Consider the following 20,771-nt stretch of genomic DNA (forward strand, 5'->3'; position numbering starts at 1 on the left):
TTTTCAAAAGCTATTTTGAAGCTCTTGAGTTTTCGAAGCAATGAGTAGCAATCATATTCCTGTTGATCATTTTATCTGAATGCTGAATCGTGAAGAGTCGACATCAACCAAATATTGTTTACAAGTTTTTGAATTTTCACAACAAGTTTAATTTTTACGGCGCTGAAAATAACGAGTTTCGTTGCAAAAAAGCATAATTTGAGGGATGTTTTGATTTTCCGTTTCGATTGGAAGAAAAGTGCAGATGAAGCATATCGAGTGCTTGTGGAAGTTTATGGTGACTCTGCACCATAGGATAGGATTCGTAGGGGATGGTCTGTACGATTTGAAAGTGGCAATTTTAGTGTTACAGACAAAAAGTCCGGCGTTCAGATGTGGTCCACTATGAGCTGCTAAAACCTGGTCAAATGATCAATGAAGACGTCTACAGGCAACAATTGCTCATGCAACCAGACACGAGTTGATAGTATTCCACCTTTTTTTAATCCCATTGGAATATTTATTTAGGCTCATTAGCATTTCAGCTGTAACAGAGTCGGATTTTAATCGCGTACAGGTCAAATGTTTTGGTCGTATCTATGAATAGCACATTACACAGTTACCATTTTAGGCGTAAGAGTATTCCTTCAGTTCCTCCATTGTTCAGTTAGACCACCGAACAGCGGAGACAGTTGATATGATCATTGCTGTGTTATTAAGCTGTTAATTAATTGCTGTGTTATTAAGTCCAACAGCCCGATGTTTCTTGCAGAGCAGAGTAGTTGTATGGATGAATCCATCTTCATTCAACCGTGGAACGATCTCCATCGCTGATGATTGTTGCATGGACGTAGTTATTCTATAAGAACACAGAGATGATCAATTGAGGGCCCTGAGTTTTGAACTCACGATCGATCACTTACAATGCGAACGCGCAATCAAAGTGGCTACGAAGATCCCCAAATATTCCATCATCATAACACTGCTGTTCAAGGTGAAATAAAATTGTAAAAAAATGGAAAATAGCAAATGGAATATTCAGGTTCAATCATCTAATAGACCAGAGCTTGCCTATTTCGACCACAGTTGGTTTCGATCGATGCAGAACGCTTTGAGTGGAATACACTTTACTTCAAAAAAGGGTGTTAAAAATTGGCTGGATTCATTCATGGATTCAAAAAATGAACGCTGCTTTCGCGACCGAATCCGTAAATTGCCAGAAAGATGAAAAAAGGGTTTAGTGATTTTCAATACTTAATCAAATAATATATCAATTCATTTTATAATACAAATAAATGTGTTTTTCATGGAAAAACTGGATGTGGGTTGTATCTGTGATATAACCGCAAGATGGACGTAGGACTACCGCTGGCTTGGCAATCATTTGTTTGAAGTTGTAGCTGAATTAATTCTCAATGAATGAATGAATATTTTGGAAGTGTGAGTGAATAAGTATACGTATGAACTTATTTCTATAGCGCTACACATAAAATTAAGTTCTTTTGAGCTTGTTGGTGACTCTGAAAAGAACCGATGAGTTTGCGTGGCTTAGTAGAAGTAACAGAAGATGGTTGATACATGATTCATTTTGTTCTCGTGAGTACATTCCGGCGGATTCCTTATTGTGCTTAGGGGGAATCTTAAAAGAGCCCTATGTACCAGTGCCTTTTGTTTGTGCAAACCGTCGAGTTCCTTCGTCGTCTTGATAGCGGCCACCATCATCTCGTTCACTGGTAGATGGTTGGCAGACTTTTTAAGCTTCTTCTAATTGCCTTATTCTGATCACTACAATTGCAAACGAGAAGAAAAGTACTCACAGCTTGCATGTATCTGCTAGTTAGTTAGTTAGTTAAACTTAGAAGCTCATGCTGCTAATGTATCTGCTACAACGGTTTCTCTATATGCCTTGATCTTGCGTCCGTGCTCGGAAACATATATGAACAGTGCAAAGCAAGCGTGTAAAAAGTACTCACAGCATGTGTCCGCTATGACGGTTTCCCAAACACTAATGCAAGCGAGTAAAAGAAATCAACTGCATATGCATATATTCTCTATGACGGTTTCTCCAGGTGCCTTGATTCAGCCGTCCGTCTTCGGGAATACATTCGGATCAACATAAAATCATCAATGAGCTAGATTGTTATGATTGCAATATCCTGTTTTCAAAGCGATTTTTAAGCTATCGAAACGATTTTTCGGACAAATAAGTGACAGCCATATAACTCTTTGACATTTTATGCTTCGAATGAAGTGATTTTTATACCACTCCATTCAGCCGGTAAATAGGTATTAACGTTCAAAACCATGCACTCCAGTCTCCACTCTCTTGTTTTAGAAACTTTGAACATACATCCCGAAAGTAAAGACGTAGTCCTACGTCAAAACGGAACGAATCAAGTGGCACACCCAAAAATCGAATGGAACAGCTGCACTGAAAATTATTTTCATATAGATTTTATGTGCGGTAACCAGATAAGGACGATTCTCCAATATTTTGGCTTAATTTATGTGCAGCACATAATTAAGCCCGAATAATGCTAATTGATGTCCACTAAATTCAATAACAAGGTAAATTATTTTTATGTGCGGTGCTATGGAATATAGATGGTTCCTATCTACAACTAAATTTTGCTTAGAATAGATTCTCAGTGTGATTGTCCGTGTTATGACAACCATTCGTGATAAAAGATGGTAGAACAACAAACGGAAACAATATCGCTCTTTGAACTTAAGGCTGATTTAGATGATGCCAGTCAGCGCTCTAGTTGAAGTATCCAGTGAATAGAGAACAGACACTCTGTTGCAGTTAGAGGCCAATTACTTGTTCGATACTGGTACAAATAACTTGAACAGAGTGTCTGTTCTCTGTTCACTGGATACTTCAACTAGAGCGCTGACTGGCATCGTCTAAATCAGCCTTTACTCTTGAAATTCTCAAGCTTCCAGCAGAGCTGCTGCAGTTTTTCGGAGGTAACTTCACTTCAAGCGCTTTATTTTAGTTATATTTAAATCTTCATCAGCTGGTGGTTACAGTGCATCGACTCTCGGGGCCATATCAAAAACGAGCTTGCAAAAGATTTATCTGAATCCACACTGGTTGTAGATGTCGATGAAATTTTATTGCGGATTTTTACATGGTATCAAGATACCGTAAGTTTACTTAAGCCTCAGCTTCGATAAGGTTTACCTGCCTCAGCGTATGATTAATTCCTTTGGTCTGTACCAGCTGAAATCTCTACTGGAAAACTCTGTCATGGGAAAATCACTCATAGAAAGAAGTAATACGGGAGAATTCGCCAACCTAAGGTCAGAAAGAGCGGGTAGGCATATAAGCGGAATATCATCTGAGTCTTGGAATCAAAACCACGGAGAATCTATTGGACGACTACGTCTCATAAATTGTTCATTTATTCAAACAGGAAAAAAGGTAATTTACAAACAAACAAAAAAAACATGAATTGCATAACAACAATTAATCAACATGATAAACCTTTTAAAGATTTTGCGTACGAAGATTCAATGTTACGTAAACCATTTTTGTGACTCTTTCAGGATTTATGTTTTATTATTCGGTGTGGTGGCAAGCGCAACCCTGGAGGAAAGATCTATAACAAAATTTTTAATCTCAAACAAAAAAACGGCTCATGAGAAATCAGAGGAAGCCAAGTTCTTTGGATACTATTATCGTAATTTTATACTTATACTAGCTGTACCCTGCCACGCTTTGCTGTGGCACATTGTGCTTGCATGGTTGAGTTGAATTTATCATTTTTTATGTTGTAACAACAATCCTAGATGTGTTTGGTTGTTTTGTATATTGTGTCATAGTTTGAGCTCAATCGGTTCCGTATTTTTCGAGTTTTGAACGCGCACACAAATGAACAGAACATATATATATATATATATGTTCTGTTCATTTGTTCATATATATGTTCATATATATATATCACTAGTCCCAAGCTAGTCCCAAGCGTCATTCTGTGTGTTCTGTGTGCAATTTGGTTGGTTCAGGTCAATCATGGAGAGCAACCACGAATTGTACAGTCTACCCAAGCTCAAGCTCAGGGCATGTCACGTCACAAAAAGCATGATTATATTTTCAAGGTTCAAGTTTCGTGAAAAACTGAATATACAGGAATCTTTGTTTGTCTATTGTTGACAAATCAAAGAACAAAGTGCATTTGGGCCTGTCCACATACCACGTGGACAACTTAAGTGGGGGGTAGGGGTTATGAAAATATCCACGCTTGTCCACGGTGAGGGGGGAGGGGGCTTAGATAATTTCCACATGAACACGTTAAGTATTTCTTAAAGTAAAACATACAAATTGAATGAGATCTGTTTTGTATTTATAAGATTTTTTTAAACTTCACGCCCACCCTGAGTACTATGTATTCATCAATGAAAGGACTGAGCAGCTTGAGAGTGCTGTCCATATATATATATATATATATATATATATATATATATATATATATATATATATATATATATATATATATGAATTTTAAAATTTCGATGAATTTTAAATCACTTCGAAACCACAATTTCAGATGATTTTGTCAAACACGTGGAAAAAAAGATTTTTCCTTCACATAGAACACATATTCATTGCTGAATAGTCGATTTTCATTAGAAGCTCAATTTCAGAAACGCACTCTGGTCATATATAATTTCGTTTTTCTTCCAATTTTCCAATTTTTTAAGCCGTAACAACACTCCTTGAGGTGGATTGTATATTGTGTACAACTCTGAGCTCAATCGGCTCCGTACTTTTCGAGTTTTTGACGCATACACAAACGAACGGAACATTTTTATATATTAGAGGCTTAGAATGAAAGGGGTGTAAATGATTTGATCGATTTCTCTGCATCGACTCTATCTTTTGGTCATAACTTAGCTGCAAATACATTCCTAGCTGTATTTGAAAATGTGGAAGATAGGTCAGAACCTTATCTATCGGATTGTATAGAAAACTTAAATTGGAACGTTTTTGCAGTTGAGTTATTAACTAAATAAAAAGTTGATGAAGAGAAATCGATCAAGTCACTTACACCCCTTGCATTCTGAGCCCCTCATATATAGAGATAGAGATAGATGAGGGAAATCGATAAATTTTAAATCACTTCGAAACACAATTTCAGTTCATGATTTTGTCAAACACGTGGAAAAAAAGATTTTTCCTTCACATAGAACACATATTCATTACTGAATAGTCGATTTTCATTAGAAGCTCAATTTCAGAAACGCACTCTGGTCATATATAATTTCGTTTTTCTTCCAATTTTTCAATTTTTTATGCAGTAACAACACTCCTTGAAGTGGATTGTATAATGTGTCCAACTTTGAGCTCAATCGGTTCCGTACTTTTCGAGTTTTTGGCGCGTACACAAACGAACGGAACATTTTTATATATATAGAGACTAGTATGAAATGAATATTATTATCAATCTAAGGTTAGTCTTATGGAAGTAATAGAATTCCTTCTAGAATTTATTTAAGTTATTTAAAACGTAGGTGAACAATGCATTGTTGGTGATTTTAATGACATTTTGAAGCCATCTCAAGCCAATAAGCCAACATATGAAGCCATCTCTAAGACAAACATCGTAAACATAATCAGATTAAGCGATCTTGATGGGCCTCCAATATTTGTTCACAATATCATGAACAGACTTTGTTCTAAAAATCTAAGGAATTCTCATCAATGGAAAATGAAGATGAGGTGTTAGTGATTATTGTAAGAGTAGTATGTTATCAAGTTCAATAATAAATGCACCATGCCATGCATTTTGTTTCCCTCTCGAATAACACAAGTAGGGAATAAGAATGTTTCAGTATTTTTACTTATTCTACTCAGGGAGATGAATAACGTACACAATGTTCATATAATTCCTGACGATAATGTGTAAAAACATTGCTGAAATTGACTTTTTCCCTATTTTGAGTTATATAAAGTAAAAAGAATTCATTTTAAGTACATTTCAAAAATGAATCCATTATTATATGCAACCGCACATAAAATTTAATTCCATGTGCAAGATTCATCTAAGGTATACGCGCCTAGATTGCAAAAAATATGTGTCGTACAGATAAATCCGATATGAAAATTTTTCTCGGTGTGAGATAACATTTTTTTGGGCGAACCTCAAACGGAGGGTCTTCTCAAATAATTTCGTGGCCGAAACGAAGAAGCAGCTGAACGCCAAGGATACATGAGAGCTAAAGAACATTCTCTGTCCTGTTTTCCGCGCAGGGCATGTCACGTCACAAAAATGGAGAGAGGATCGGACAGTCGTCGCGTTCAGACGTGTTTTTTTATTGCTCCGTGTATTTCGTGTGTTTTATTTCGTCTTTATATCGGAGTTATTTTAGAAATGGAGTTTTATAGCGTGAAGAATGGTAGATAGTATAAGTGTTGTGAAATACCACTATCAAATAGAATGAAATCGAAAAGAGCTTCATCAGAATATTATTTCTGCTTCGAAGCCATTTTTAGTTTCAGCTAGCGTATGCTCATGTGGTGGTGAAAATGTTCCGTTTACCTCCTCTCTATCGGGAGATTTCGTACCTCTCTGCCTTCGCCTTTCGAAGGGTGCCCGTGTGTGCTATGGTACTAGTGTGTGTGCATATATTTAGATACAGTGAGGAAGTAAAGTGATTCCTGGAAAAAAACGAAACACGGAGGTCGGGTAGAGCGATGGTGTGAATCAGACGTGCTCGTTTGCGCACGGTTTCTTTTTTTAGAATTGCGGTGTTTCATTTGTTGTTTCGTATGAAATTGCGTTAATTGCATGGTTAAGTGTGCTTCCTGCATCGGTTCATTGAAACCCAGTGCATTTCGTTTAAATTCCATTGATAATTTACACAAAAATGCAACCATTAAATAATTTGTTCGGCGGAAAAAATGTTTTGATGTTTAGTGCGGTTGTGAGTGTGTTCGGTCGATCTCGTGTTACGACTTGTTTCTTGTGCCATCGCGTATCTATCAAGTGCAATCAAATTTCGCTCCTATTCGTCGAATCACTGAATTGAGAGGAGTTTTAGAAGAATTGCGATCATCAAAGTCGATTCGTGTTGATGAAATTCCTGTTAGAAATGTGTTCTGACGGTGTGCCGTTTCTTTTTTTTTTTCTTGTGTGCATACTCCGTGGCACCAAATTCAATAGCAGTAGCAATGAAAAAGAAAATGGCTGCGCTCGTATGCTCAATGCAGGGAACGAAAATTTTATTGTGTGTGTTTGCTCTGCTATCTTGTGTAGAAGAGGGAGGAAGATAGGTACATAGTGAGAATATTGCATTATGCTACGGCTGTGACGACTACCAATTCATGAGCTTGTGGTGTGCGCAGTGTTGCCTCAAAATACTTGTTATAGATTAAGTAAAAATGGCGATCATGTGATGAAAAACTGTTACCTTCTCTTGGAAAGATTAGCATGAAAGTGGAGTGTCCAAAAATCCAAAAATTTGAATTATAGTTGGTTTGATTTTAAATTTTCAAATGATTGTTAGATTGATGGATTCAACCGAGTGTAATTGTTTTGAGTGTTGCTTTCTCGGAAGGTTTGGTTTTAAGTTAAGCTGGTTTAATGATGTAGCTGAATTGAAATATGCCTAGAGATGCTACTGTGGTAACAGTATAGCGCCGTAGTAGTATCGTAATATTGCGCCATAGTAGTATCGTTAGTTCAATTTTGGAAACTTTATTTTCTTTGTTAGGGTATATTGAAAGTGCAAAGAAATTAGTTTTTTTTTAATTTGTTTATGCGTGAATTCTAATAATTGCTTGCTAATGAAGAAAAAGAAAAAAAAGGCTAATCAAATATCTATCTTCAGACAATTGGGTCGATTGATTTTAGAGGAGCTTTCTCGGTTACCTTTTCAGGTTTCCAAAATATACAGTTCTCCAACATATCGCTGGGATGATTGGTTTAGCGGAGTTTTCTCGTTACCTTCTCAGGTTTCCTACAGTTAACTCAGACAGTAAGGATTTCAACAAAATAGTATGTGAGTTGAATAGTAGAATATATAGCCGGTCGAATTGATTTAACAGGTCTACCTTTTTAGGTTACCTAAAAATAATTAATGTCGCGCGTTGTAACGCAAGAGAATTTCGCTTCGTTGAGTGGTCGATAGTTCGCGTTCACATAATCACATCACTTACCACAGTGAATCCTGATTCTTACCTCTCCCACTAACAACTATCCCTTCCATGATTTTCGCTAGGGAACCACGCTATAGAGGCGACCCTTCTGGCCTTCGGGCGGCGATTATCATACTAACGCTCCCTCCCTTCCCCTGGTGACTGTAAGGACGTGGCCGGCGTCGTTATTGACCATTTAAAGCTCGAATCATCGAGAATTGCACAACGAGAATGATTTGCTAGTCCCAAGCGTCATTCTGTGTGTTCTGTGTGCAATTTGGTTGGTTCAGGTCAATCATGGAGAGCAACTACGAATTGTACAGTCTACCCAAGCTCAAGCTCAAGCTCAGGGCATGTCACGTCACAAAAAGCATGATTATATTTTCAAGGTTCAAGTTTCGTGAAAAACTGAATATACAGGAATCTTTGTTCGTCTATTGTTGACAAATCAAAGAACAAAGTGCATTTGGGCCTGTCCACATACCACGTGGACAACTTAAGTGGGGGGTAGGGGTTATGAAAATATCCACGCTTGTCCACGGTGAGGGGAGAGGGGGCTTAGATAATTTCCACATGAACACGTTAAGTATTTCTTAAAGTAAAACATACAAATTGAATGAGATCTGTTTTGTATTTATAAGATTTTTTTAAACTTCACGCCCACCCTGAGTACTCTGTATTCATCAATGAAAGGACTGAGCAGCTTGAGAGTGCTGTCCAAACAAACATCCATTTTTTTATATGACTGAATTTCTTCTCTTAATTGTATAGTATGGAAGTAACGCACATGAACTGGGATCGATCAAATTATTCCAATCGGTAATAGTTTTTCGAACAATGCGAACAACAATATTCTTCCATGGATATACGGATCTGTTTCTTGAAATGATGTATTTCTTTATTGATATTTGGTGATTTTCGTAATACGCTTCTATTGAGTTGTCTGGAAAGTCCATGCTGATACTGCTGACAATCAAATCGAGACACTTATAAAGATTAATCCTCGATACACGACACATGAATTAGTAGATTCGCTACAGACAGTGTTGAAAAAAATCATTTTCGCTAAGCTCAAATGCATAGGGGGTCTTCGTAGCCACTTGGTTACGCGTTCGCTTACCAAGCGATCGATCGTGAGTTCAAACTCAGGGCCCTCAATTGATCATCTTTGTGTTGTTATAGAATAACTACGTCCACACAACCATCATCAGCGATGGAAATCGATCCATGGTGGAACAAAGATCGATTCATCCATACAACTGCTCTGCTCTGCAAGAAACATCGGGCTGCTGTTCTATAAATAACCCAACAATGATCAATATCAACTGTCTCCGCTGTCCGGTCTGCTGAACAATGGAAGAACAGAAAGAATACCCTTACGCCTAAATGGCTACTACTGTGTAATTTACCATAATGTAATGGAACAGAAAACTTAACGCCTAAATGGCTACTACTATCTACTGTGTAATTTACAATTTATAGAAACGTAAACATATGTACATGTACACGATTAAACCCGGCTCTGTTACAGCTAAAATGCTAATGAGCCTAATAAATAAATAATTGGAAAAAAAGCTCAAATGCATAGATTTTCGGTCTAGGTTGCATCGAAAACCTATATATTCCGAACGAAAATCAAAATGACAGTTCCAGATAACCAATGAATATGAGCAAATTAACTTTTGTTTATTTTTCCATCCAGTGTCATTTTAATCTTGATTATTCAAGATGCCATAATTGAATTTCATTTTGGCCAAATGAATATCAGCTGTTGTTTACTTTTAACCTGAGGCAACCGTGTGCAGTTGGTTTTTTTTATTCCGTTGTCTCGCCAAACAAAATCATGCGCGATTTCTTGAAAAGTTCATTTCATCGAACTCTGGCGTTTTTTTTCTCTAAATGGTTCAGCCTGACAAATTTTTAATTTTTGAATTTTGACTCTAAACCAATGCCAGAACGAATATTGTTTCAAATGTGATGAATATCAATTTGTTGCTTTTGATATTCAAAGTATAAATAACAGCGAAGTTATGAACCCCACTCAATGCCGCATTCATTCATTATAGCAAATTTGCTCATGCATCAGTGATATGAACAGAATGAACTCGTTTGTTATTGTCATCAACATAATGAGGGCGGTGTGTTTCAAGCTGAAAAAAAGTCATTTACACTGAAATAAAATCATATTAGTTACTCGTGAATATTTTTTGATATTCTAAGACACTGGCTACAGATATCTAAAACCACCGTTCATTCGAAACAAAACTTCACGACAAACGTTACAGTGTATGGACTACATATTAACCCATATTCCGGAACCCGATCGGATTTGACAAATCGCAATCCGAGCGAGATAAACGTTTTGCAACATTTGCACAACCCGATAGGATTTGACTCGATCAGATCAAAGAATGCTACATTATGCTAATTTCAAATCTGACCGGATTCCGGAATAAGGGTTTATTTTATCGAAGAACATCGAAGGAAGGAATCTTAATCTGCGATTCGTTTTATAAGCGCAACGAAAACTTGTAGCGAATGGTGAAGGGCAAATTATTCACGAGAATGCTGAGTTCAAAAAATCTTGAAAAGTGAAAATCCTGAAGCAGGTTTTTGCCTCAAGGAAGTCATGGCTGGGTCTGGTGGGACTGAAAAAAAATCTGTATCATGAGCTTCTACCAAGCAACTAGTCTCGATGAATTCCAACAAGTGCTGATCGCAGCTGAATGTATTAAAATCAACGATCCAGAGCGCTTCTAAGGCGCGTCTGAGGCGCTTCTAAAACTCCATCTGCCTTACCAGATATTGCATCTTCAGATTATTAACTATTAGATTCCTTTAAGAACTTCAACTCACTGCATAGCATAAAAAGCGCCTTGCCCAGTTTTTCGACGAGAAAACAAAGAAGTTCTGAGAGAATGGAATTCTCAAGTTGCGGGAAGGATGCTGAAAGATTGTGGAACAAATATGTGCATCTTTAATCGAAAAGATGTATGTCTATAAAAATATGCTTTCGATTTCTTCCTTAGAATCGGCACGATTTTTTCCGGACAATATTAGGCATGATTTAACAATTAAAGTTTAACGAAATCATCGATCACGATGATACTGCAGATGTTTTGTTCGATTCGATTCTTTGTTTTTAAGAGGATTTAAACTTTGCAGTTCATTCGCCTCTCCATGTTTTGTTTTGATTCGTTTCTTCATAGCCGTCAGGCACTATTCGAGTGTACGAGTGTACGAATGTACAATGTCGACATCTAGTAGCGACCAAGATGCTGAAACGATAGGTGTTTCGTTCTTGACACATTCCGACCAAGACGTGAGACGAGTAGCGAGACGTAGCTTTCAGATTTATTTACTTTTTGTTTGATTGTGTGGTTATGGTTTCGTATCAACTCGCTGAGAAAAATAACTGAATGAAACAACATTGTTGAAGATGCCATACCAGCTGCTACATATTTCATTCATTCCGTTTGAGAAACGAAACTCTCTTAATCTAATTTATATGTCAAATACCAGCAGTATTGCCACGCTGTTTACAAAACCAAGCATTACAACATTTTGCGCGCTATTCTGCTTCAAATTTATTCATGTAACACAGAAAATCACGAAATTCAAGGCTCAGGATTTCCTTTGGTTAAAACATCCAACGCAACTGGTTACTTTCTTGTAATAATAGGCTGTCAAAAAAGTCTTGCGGTATTTTTTTTTGAATTTTCATTTGTTCATAAAATTAGTTACAATCATCTGTTTAAAGTCAAATATGCGCCGTTTTGTTCGATGACTTGTTCCCAACGAGATGCCAACTTCATAATACCCCTGTTATCCTTATTGGCAAAAAACGCTTCCTTATTGGCAAAAAACTCGGATAGCCAATTTTCACAGGCCTCTTTTGTGGCTAACTTCTGACTAACTAGCTCGTTCGCCATGGACAAAAACAGGTGGTAGTCACTTGGTGCAAGGTCCGGACTATACGGCGGATGCAAAAGAACCTCCCATCCGAGCTCCCGGAGCTTCTGGCGCGTCACCAAAGAAGTGTGTGGTCTGGCGTTGTCCTGATGGAAGACAATGCGGCCTCTGTTTATCAAAGATGGCCTCTTCTTCATGAGTGCTACCTTCAAGCGGTCCAGTTGTTGGCAGTACAGGTCTGAATTGAGATTATTCCTTGACAATCCCACCAAACACCCAGCAGAACCTTCCTGGCCGTTAATGACCACTTGGCCACCGTCTGAGCCGCTTCAGCGGGCTTCGACCACGATCGTTTGCGCTTCACGTTGTCGTAAGTGACCCACTTTTCATCGCCAGTCACCATCCGCTTCAGAAACGGGTCGATTTTGTTGCGATTTAGCAGCGATTCACATGCGTCGATACGGTCAAAGATGTTTTTTTTTGCGTCAACGTGTGTGGTACCCATACATCGAGCTTCTTTGTGAATCCAAGCTTCTTCAAATGGTTAATAACGGTTTGATTACTTATCCCCAGCTCTTGGCCGATGCTACGGCTGCTAGTATGCCGGTCTTTTCGGCTAATTCAGCGATTTTGTCGCAATTTTCGACGACAGGCCTTCCGGAGCGTGGCGCATCTTCGACGACCTCTACACCAGAACGAAAACGTTGAAACCATCGTTGTGCGGTGGAAATGGAAACTGTATCGGGTCCATAAACTGCACAAATTTTATTGGCAGCTTGAGATGCATTTTATCCTTTGTCATAGTAGTACTGTAAAATATGTCGGATTTTCTCTTTATTTTGCTCCATATTTGCGACACTATAACTCACGAACGACTTAACCAAACAAAACACTGTCAAGGACTATATATAGCGCGCAAAAATACCTTTCCAACAAGCTATAGTATGACTTGATACAATGAATACAACTAGAACTACGCGCTTACGACACCTCGCGGAAATACCGCAGGACTTTCTTGACAGCCTAATATATTAGCAACACAAAAGACAACTCATTTGAAAAGTAAACACAGTAACATCTATTTCCGGCTCCTTCCCGGTATATGCACAGCATTCTCCTTCTCCCTGAGCGAAATCAATGTAACCACAATCAGTGTTATTTCTTGTCACCATCGCCGTAAGCTGATAGTACTCTTTTCCCCGCAGATGGGAGCCAAACAGAAGTACGTCTTGCTTGGATAGAAAGGCATGATTGCGCGGCTAGGAACGAAAAGATATACTAAAAACATCTTTCTGTACTGTTATGATTCGATCGCTAATTGTAGATATCTGAAAAAATAGAAGCAATTATGAAAAACTGTTATAATAGACATCCAGAAAACTACCTAGCTACAGTAAAGCGCGATCAGCTGTTTTTCCAACGAACGCATTTGTCACCAAAGATACGTTTTATTTTGTAAACAAATTTGGTTTTTCACGAGCAATGGCCGAACAGCAATTTTGACATTCCGGTCCACCTATAGTACAACGACTTGGTCGCGACATCCGTATTTTGAGACAAAATACTTTCTACTTTCTAATTTTGAATTTGTGTTATTCGATTAGTTGAAACACGTAGTCTTGACCCCGACTTAACTATTATGATATTCCCTCTAAAATTGATCGTTATAATAAAAAAATAATTATTATAAATAATTTTCCTTTAAGATTTTTCACTCGAAAATTGAAATAATTCTCTATTACATAGAATATATATTTGATAGGAAAAAGTAAATTTCAATTAATAATTTTCATTTTCAAAGTGTGTTCAATCCGCCAATCCATTGCCATTATCCTCCCCCAAAAACGGAGCACAAAGCTTAATGCAGTTACTAATGTTATTATGAATCTGCGGATCAGTTTAATGAACAGCATCAGAAATTGGACACTGTTTAACGTATATACGTTTTAGCGGCAATTCGGATGTGTTGAGGATCCAAAATTAGTAATACATTACATTTCCACAATTTGAACAGCAGGATGATATCAACATATTTTTTTCATTTATACGACGTCTGTATTGTTCCGAGATTCGCTTTTCTTCGATAAATGACAATAATGCCACATTTTTAACATCAAAACCACAATTTAAATTACGCCACGTGCAATAGAGCTTACCTCGAATTTTATTTAGTCGTTGGGAAAACGAAGTTTCTCACACCGAAAAACACTAACGACGACTAACTGGTTTCGAACATGGAACAAAAAAAAAAACAGAAAAAAAACTTATCTACACTGACTGTACGATGTAACTTTGCCGACTTTTACCTTTTTGACTTTAACTCGCGGTTCGAAAAACTAACTTGACCGCTCCTGCCTATTCCACGTTTGAAGTAAGAATGATCGAGCATATTAGTAAATCCTCAGATCAGCGAGATACTAAAAGGACCGGAACTACGTAATAGTTAACGATGTTAACTATTCAGTAATTATACCGAAGTTCCTCTGTGTTTTTATTGGTCCGGCATTCAAGCATTCGCGGGCGATACCCTTTAACCTCCCGAGCACAGTTCAAGTCGAGGTGCTCGCCGGGTTTTGGCAGTTCAATAATAAGAAAACCCCACCGAAAGACTCTGCTATTTGGAGGAAATATCCAAAAGAAAAATACCAAAAAAAAGGAAAGCATGAGTCTTCTAGATGTGTATTGGTCAGTGGGTGTCTTGGCTAAATACAGCCGCCAAGTCACATTCAGCACCCATTATGGTTAAACGCTCGAATCCAAAAGCAGAGGAGACACTCGCGCTGCCAAACGTCCCATACAGAGAAAGAAGAGAGGAGCTCAGATTAACACAACCGAGTTTGTGTTGACTCTGGGCTTCAAAGTTATCAAACGAGGGGCTTCCAAATACTCAAATCGGTACCATGCTACATCATTCCCTGCTAAATTTTCGAAAATTTGATTGGCCTGAACCAATCAAATTTTCGAAGGCGAAAATGGAGTCTCCCTTTGCAGAATTATTCAATAACATTTTCGGGGTCATATGTGGTCATCGTCAAACTGAATTGACTCATCCTCTATTTCCAGTATCAGATCAATTGATCTGTCTGTAACTGACCATCACCGCTTTGCAGCTCCGGTCTCCAGCGAAATGTCGTGTGAACCACTGCAAAGGTTAACTCTAAACGCCCATAAAAAATTACTGGTATCACAGAGAACTAACTAACAGAAAACTACTGAACTGGGAAACAAGAAAAAACTCGAGAAAAAAAACATCAATCTGACCTTCCAGAGCTACTATTTAGTTGTCAAACAAAACTAATTATTCAACCAATCAAACATTCACGCACCCCTCGCTTACAAGCGATGTACACTCATTCTCCCCAATACACTCACACAATTCACTCACGCTATTGCCAACCAAACAGTGTTTGAGAAGTAAACAAACCTGTGCGAAGGTTTGTCAGTGCAGTGTAATTTAATTTTTATTTTTATTCTTACACGGACGATTCCGTGTATAAGGGGGGAAAAAAAACTTTGTGGAACGATATGGACGGAAAAAGGAAAGTAAAAATGGTAAGTCGTTCCAACTATTAGATGTAAAGCTCTTTGTTTTTTCTTTTCATTCACAGGTTAGGTTCTACAAGGAGAGCAGCATCACCGATTGAACTGGATTGTTTCTGGGGAAACGATCCAAACAACGACGAAGGACGAGGATGACCAGGAACGGGACCAAAAAAGGACTAGGACAGGACGGTTTCCGGGATATAAGACCGGAGAAAAACAAAGGACTGGATTGGAAAACATCGTAAGGATATTCGGGAAATCAACTAAAAAAAATCACAGACGAAAAACGGAAAAAGGTGGAAGTTGCTGAGGAAAACCAATTGAAAAAAAACGGACGGAAAACAGGAAAGGAATTGAAGCAGCTAATGACGACAATAGACAATACATTCGGAAGCGGGAAAATGTGGATCTGGGCACTGAAGACATACGGGAAAAACATGGACGGGAATCGGAACTACACTCACAAGGATGGAACAGGACACGAGCTGGAGGATACAGTGACGAACTTGAACCACAACGATAACAAAACGTTATTACTTTACTCTTACTATTTATTAATTATTAACTTAGTTTAGGACTAAACAAAGTGACCCCTTAACGCGAAACTACAGATTTCTTCGAAAACAACACCAAAAAAAACTAAATAATGGAATACTGGAACGACAAAATATGAAGGACGAGAAAACAAAAACAAGCAATAAATAACGGAAAATCGACCAGGCAAAAAACGTGAGTGACTATCTTTTTAATAATTTAACCAACTAACTAAACTAGATTTAAGACTAATAATAGAGTTAGGAACTAGGAAAAACTAATAAACTACTCTACTAATAATATTTACATGTTATTTACAATTCGAGTCGCGTTGTTCACTCGATTCGATTTCGAAGGTCGGTCTCTTTTTGATGTTTTCGTTGGGATTCCCGTTTGTCACTTCGGCTACATAGCTTTCAAAGTAGACATGATTTTACGGAATCAACCATTCGAGAGGTTTATCAAGTCTCTTCTTCAGACTGCTCGTTAGTGCTGAGGCACTCTACTCTTCGTTTCTTCACGAAGTTCATTACTGATTGTTTCGAAAGTCATCATCAGTGCTCGCTTTACGCTTCACGGTACCATGACCGCTACTTTGCACAGGTCATAGCTCCGACTCGTTAATTTTCTTCGTGAACTTTGCTACTTTTCCCGGATCATTGTGAGCTCTCAACTCAGACTTCAAGCAATCTTCCAAAGAATCAACGATTCCTCAATCGATGGGATTCGACGTAGGACTTTCCACATAGGTGTGTTTTTTGTTATTAGTTCCTTCATGAAAGGTACATAGCTTGAACATCAAACATACACACACGAACATAGAAAGACGGGAGGGTTGAACAGGGAAGGCTTCTACCTATCACATCTTCTACCTTGAATCAGAACAGACCTATCCCGATTCCTATCTGCGCTGGGAATAGTACAACGTTCACAACTTCGTATGGTTCTGCCCAGATTTCCGCAGCCATAACAGAAAATCAATTTTTGCGTTATGCAATCCCTCCAACAATGTCCCTGTTGTTGACAATTCCAACAGATTTTTTTGGAAATCACATTTCTCCTTCTTCTTCGGTTAACTTCTTCATTATTATTTCCTATCGCCTCAATGCAATGTATTGGTCTGAGAGGGGGACTATCCCAGGCTTTTTGTAAGATTGGATCTACAGCGTCAATGCGATGATTTAGATTCAGCAAGTGATCCAGATCATTCACATCGATGGTCGAAATTTTCGAGCGATAGTTTTGCCTCATATTGTCCAAAATTATCTCGAATTTCCGTCGTTTTGACAGTGGTTTGAAAAGCATTTTATTTAGCTGTTCTATTTTCGACACAAAAGCAACGAATGTTTCATTGCGCTGCTGTCTTCGTTCGAGTATTTTCTGACGAATAGCTTGGTCGTGATTTGGGTTCCCAAAACGCTGTTTAATGCGTCGTTCAAACGAAACCCAATCGACAAACTCATCTACGTACGTAAAGAACCACTCTAACGCTGGTCCATCGAATAGTACATATATTCCGCTGAGCAGTTCCTTTGCGGACACGTTCTCTCTATAGGAAATTTTCTCCACTCTGTATAGGAAACACTCAACGCTTAGTGTTCCAGGCTGGCCTGTGAACTTTAGTTTCCATTTTTCTATTCTGTCCCTTATATTATCTCTGTTATTCTCAAAGTTGTGTCGTTTTCTTCTTCGCTTTTTAGTATTATTAATATTGGAAAACTGGGAATTTACTGAGGCATCTGAATCATCCGCGTCTGCATTTCTTCTGTTTTGACGTAAAGCTAATCCATCATCTTCTGAACTGCTTCCTACCGCTTCCTGACAAGGTAGATTGGATGTAGTTCCATTATCCCTTTGTTTCCATAAACTAATTTGGTTAGTTGTCTCTCTAATCACAAGATTCGCCATGAGATTCCCTAACGTTTTCTCCAAATATACTACCTTATCCCGCAGATCGGCTATTTCCTGGAGCATTTTTGTCTCAACATTGACATCAATTACCGTTCCTCGGGAATCGGATTCCATCGAAAACACGGTATCTAACCTCACTTCCTCATTTGTGCAATCGTTTCGGCCTACATTCGATGATTCTTCCTCATATTCTTTCAACATTTTTCTTAGTCGATTTAACACTCCATCTTTCAGCAACTGTTCCCCTTCTTCGTTAACTGTACATCTTTCTGTTCGGTACAAAAAATGCAACAACTTTGACTTATGGTACTGCTCAAACTTTTTCTGCTTAACTTCCCTTCCAATCGCCGCCACATTTTTTTCCAGAACATTAAGTTCGTCTCGAATATTAATGGACGAGCTATACTTGCGTCCTGACTTCGCATCTGATTTGAATAACTTTCTCAAACGACGTTGTTTCGCTAAAAGGTCCAAACCAACAATATTTTCTTCAGGTTGATTCCGAATACGTAGTTCGTAGTCAATTTCCTCCAAGCTGAGATGCTCAGTACATGGAAATTCCATTCTGAATAGTTTAGGTAACACCACTAAAATTAGATGTTTAATTTATTTTCAGGGAAAATAACGTAGCTTATAGACCATGGAATTCGTAAAACGCAAAATCTACGAGAATACCGAGAACCTATTAAATGCCCAAAAAAACAAGTAAAACTGCTAGAATAACACTTAGAAAACCATAGAAAACACGATGAAGAAAGAGAAAATTGCCCGATATCGTTATTTTTTGTTTATTGAGATGGCAGGCAAGGATGATTATTTTCTATGAAGACTAGATGCATAATTCATTCTGAAGACTCTTCATAAATAATTTTAAAATGTTATAATTGTAAAAAGAAATCTTACTGAAAATAAACTAGAAACTATTTCTCACAATTATTCAGAAAAATACTGAATGTATACTGATAAAAAAAACAATTATTTCCAACGATAACTAATTTTCCCGAAAAACTGAAAAAATTAATATAATTTTCCAAAATAAATTTCCCAAAATTATTTTTCAAATGACCGTAAATGTCGTGCCAAAAACCACGTTGGGCGCCAAATGTAACCCGCGACGCCGGGAAAGCGCGCGCGAGTTTGTCGCGACCGGAGGGTTTTCCGCAGGTAAGCGGTTGGCTTAAGCGCCACTCCCGCGAGGGAGACCAACCGCCGTGTTCTTGCTTTGCCCGGCAATGAGACACCCAACACCTAAGGGCGGGTTTGTCCTTTCCTTCAAAACCCTGGTTTGTTCCGCGACTTTCACCTGCGCTACTGCGGACCCGCGACACCGTTTGTCCGCGTTCCGCAATTCCAACAACAAAGGGACACTTCGGCCGATCCAATGAGTACCGATTTACGCTGAAAGGGTCTCCTCACTGGACCTACTGAACAATGTCCGTCCCCCCCACCTTGAAACCTAGTTTCGTAGAACAGGAGCGGGGGTTGAAAAACTTCACAAGAAGAGGAGTCCCAACCCTGGACTCGTGACCAACTGAATATTCACTCGATTTGTCGGGTTTTTAGGCTACACCGCCAGCCAGAAAAGGTAGAGTGTTCTACACTACTATACTATCTCCACAACATTTATTAAATCTGTATAATTATCATCTCATTCACATTACTACTACTAATATTCTAAATCACAAAACTCATTCAATTACACACTCTACCAGAAACATTTAATGAACCATATAATAAACCTACACTTCAAACATAAACATTTTATTTACAGTATCGGTTTCGAACCCTCGACCCATAGCGTTCATATACTCAAGCACAACGCGTTTACTAACTGATCTATCCGCTCATATTGAATGTGTTGCGTTCTATACCGATGGGCATTTGCCTACCATCGGCATCGTGCTTCGCTGTGTGGTATTGTTCTGTGGTTTTTCATTGTTAGGGATGTGGCTTTCTAATAATTTATCCTACATGCGCATGTGTTATTGGATAAAAATAGTTTTCGTACTCACACAACCTAGGAATTACGTGGAGCCGTTCTGCTTTATCGCCGTTCCTAGCGATGAATAGCGTTACTGCTGCGATGTCTGCACACGGTGTCCTACGTGATCCGTGGGGTGATTCCTTCGTGCGCGAGTATAATGCGCCAGCGTACTACGCGTGACCACCGGAATTGTCGGATTTGGTGGTCGTATCCAGACCTCAAGCGCGGGGTCAGAAGCGGCTCTTCCTCTATACACGGGGAACGAATACCACACAAATGCCACATTTTTAACATCAAAACCACAATTTAAATTACGCCACGTGCAATAGAGCTTACCTCGAATTTTATTTAGTCGTTGGGAAAACGAAGTTTCTCACACCGAAAAACACTAACGACGACTAACTGGTTTCGAACATGGAACAAAAAAAAACAGAAAAAAAACTTATCTACACTGACTGTACGATGTAACTTTGCCGACTTTTACCTTTTTGACTTTAACTCGCGGTTCGAAAAACTAACTTGACCGCTCCTGCCTATTCCACGTTTGAAGTAAGAATGATCGAGCATATTAGTAAATCCTCAGATCAGCGAGATACTAAAAGGACCGGAACTACGTAATAGTTAACGATGTTAACTATTCAGTAATTATACCGAAGTTCCTCTGTGTTTTTATTGGTCCGGCATTCAAGCATTCGCGGGCGATACCCTTTAACCTCCCGAGCACAGTTCAAGTCGAGGTGCTCGCCGGGTTTTGGCAGTTCAATA

At 38.5% G+C, this 20,771-nt stretch overlaps 1 long non-coding RNA gene across 1 annotated transcript; it reads left to right on the forward strand.

Annotated features, from left to right (window-relative positions):
* The first annotated feature begins 2,864 nt into the window (after positions 1–2,864).
* LOC129780062 (uncharacterized) lies at positions 2,865–19,019 on the forward strand. The gene is made up of 4 exons (XR_008743826.1): positions 2,865–2,949; positions 3,000–3,129; positions 3,206–3,406; positions 18,639–19,019. It is a non-coding gene; the product is annotated as an uncharacterized LOC129780062 (long non-coding RNA).
* The last annotated feature ends 1,752 nt before the right edge of the window (positions 19,020–20,771 follow it).

The sequence above is a fragment of the Toxorhynchites rutilus genome, chromosome 3 (assembly GCF_029784135.1).
Source record: "Toxorhynchites rutilus septentrionalis strain SRP chromosome 3, ASM2978413v1, whole genome shotgun sequence".
NCBI lineage: Eukaryota > Metazoa > Arthropoda > Insecta > Diptera > Culicidae > Toxorhynchites > Toxorhynchites rutilus.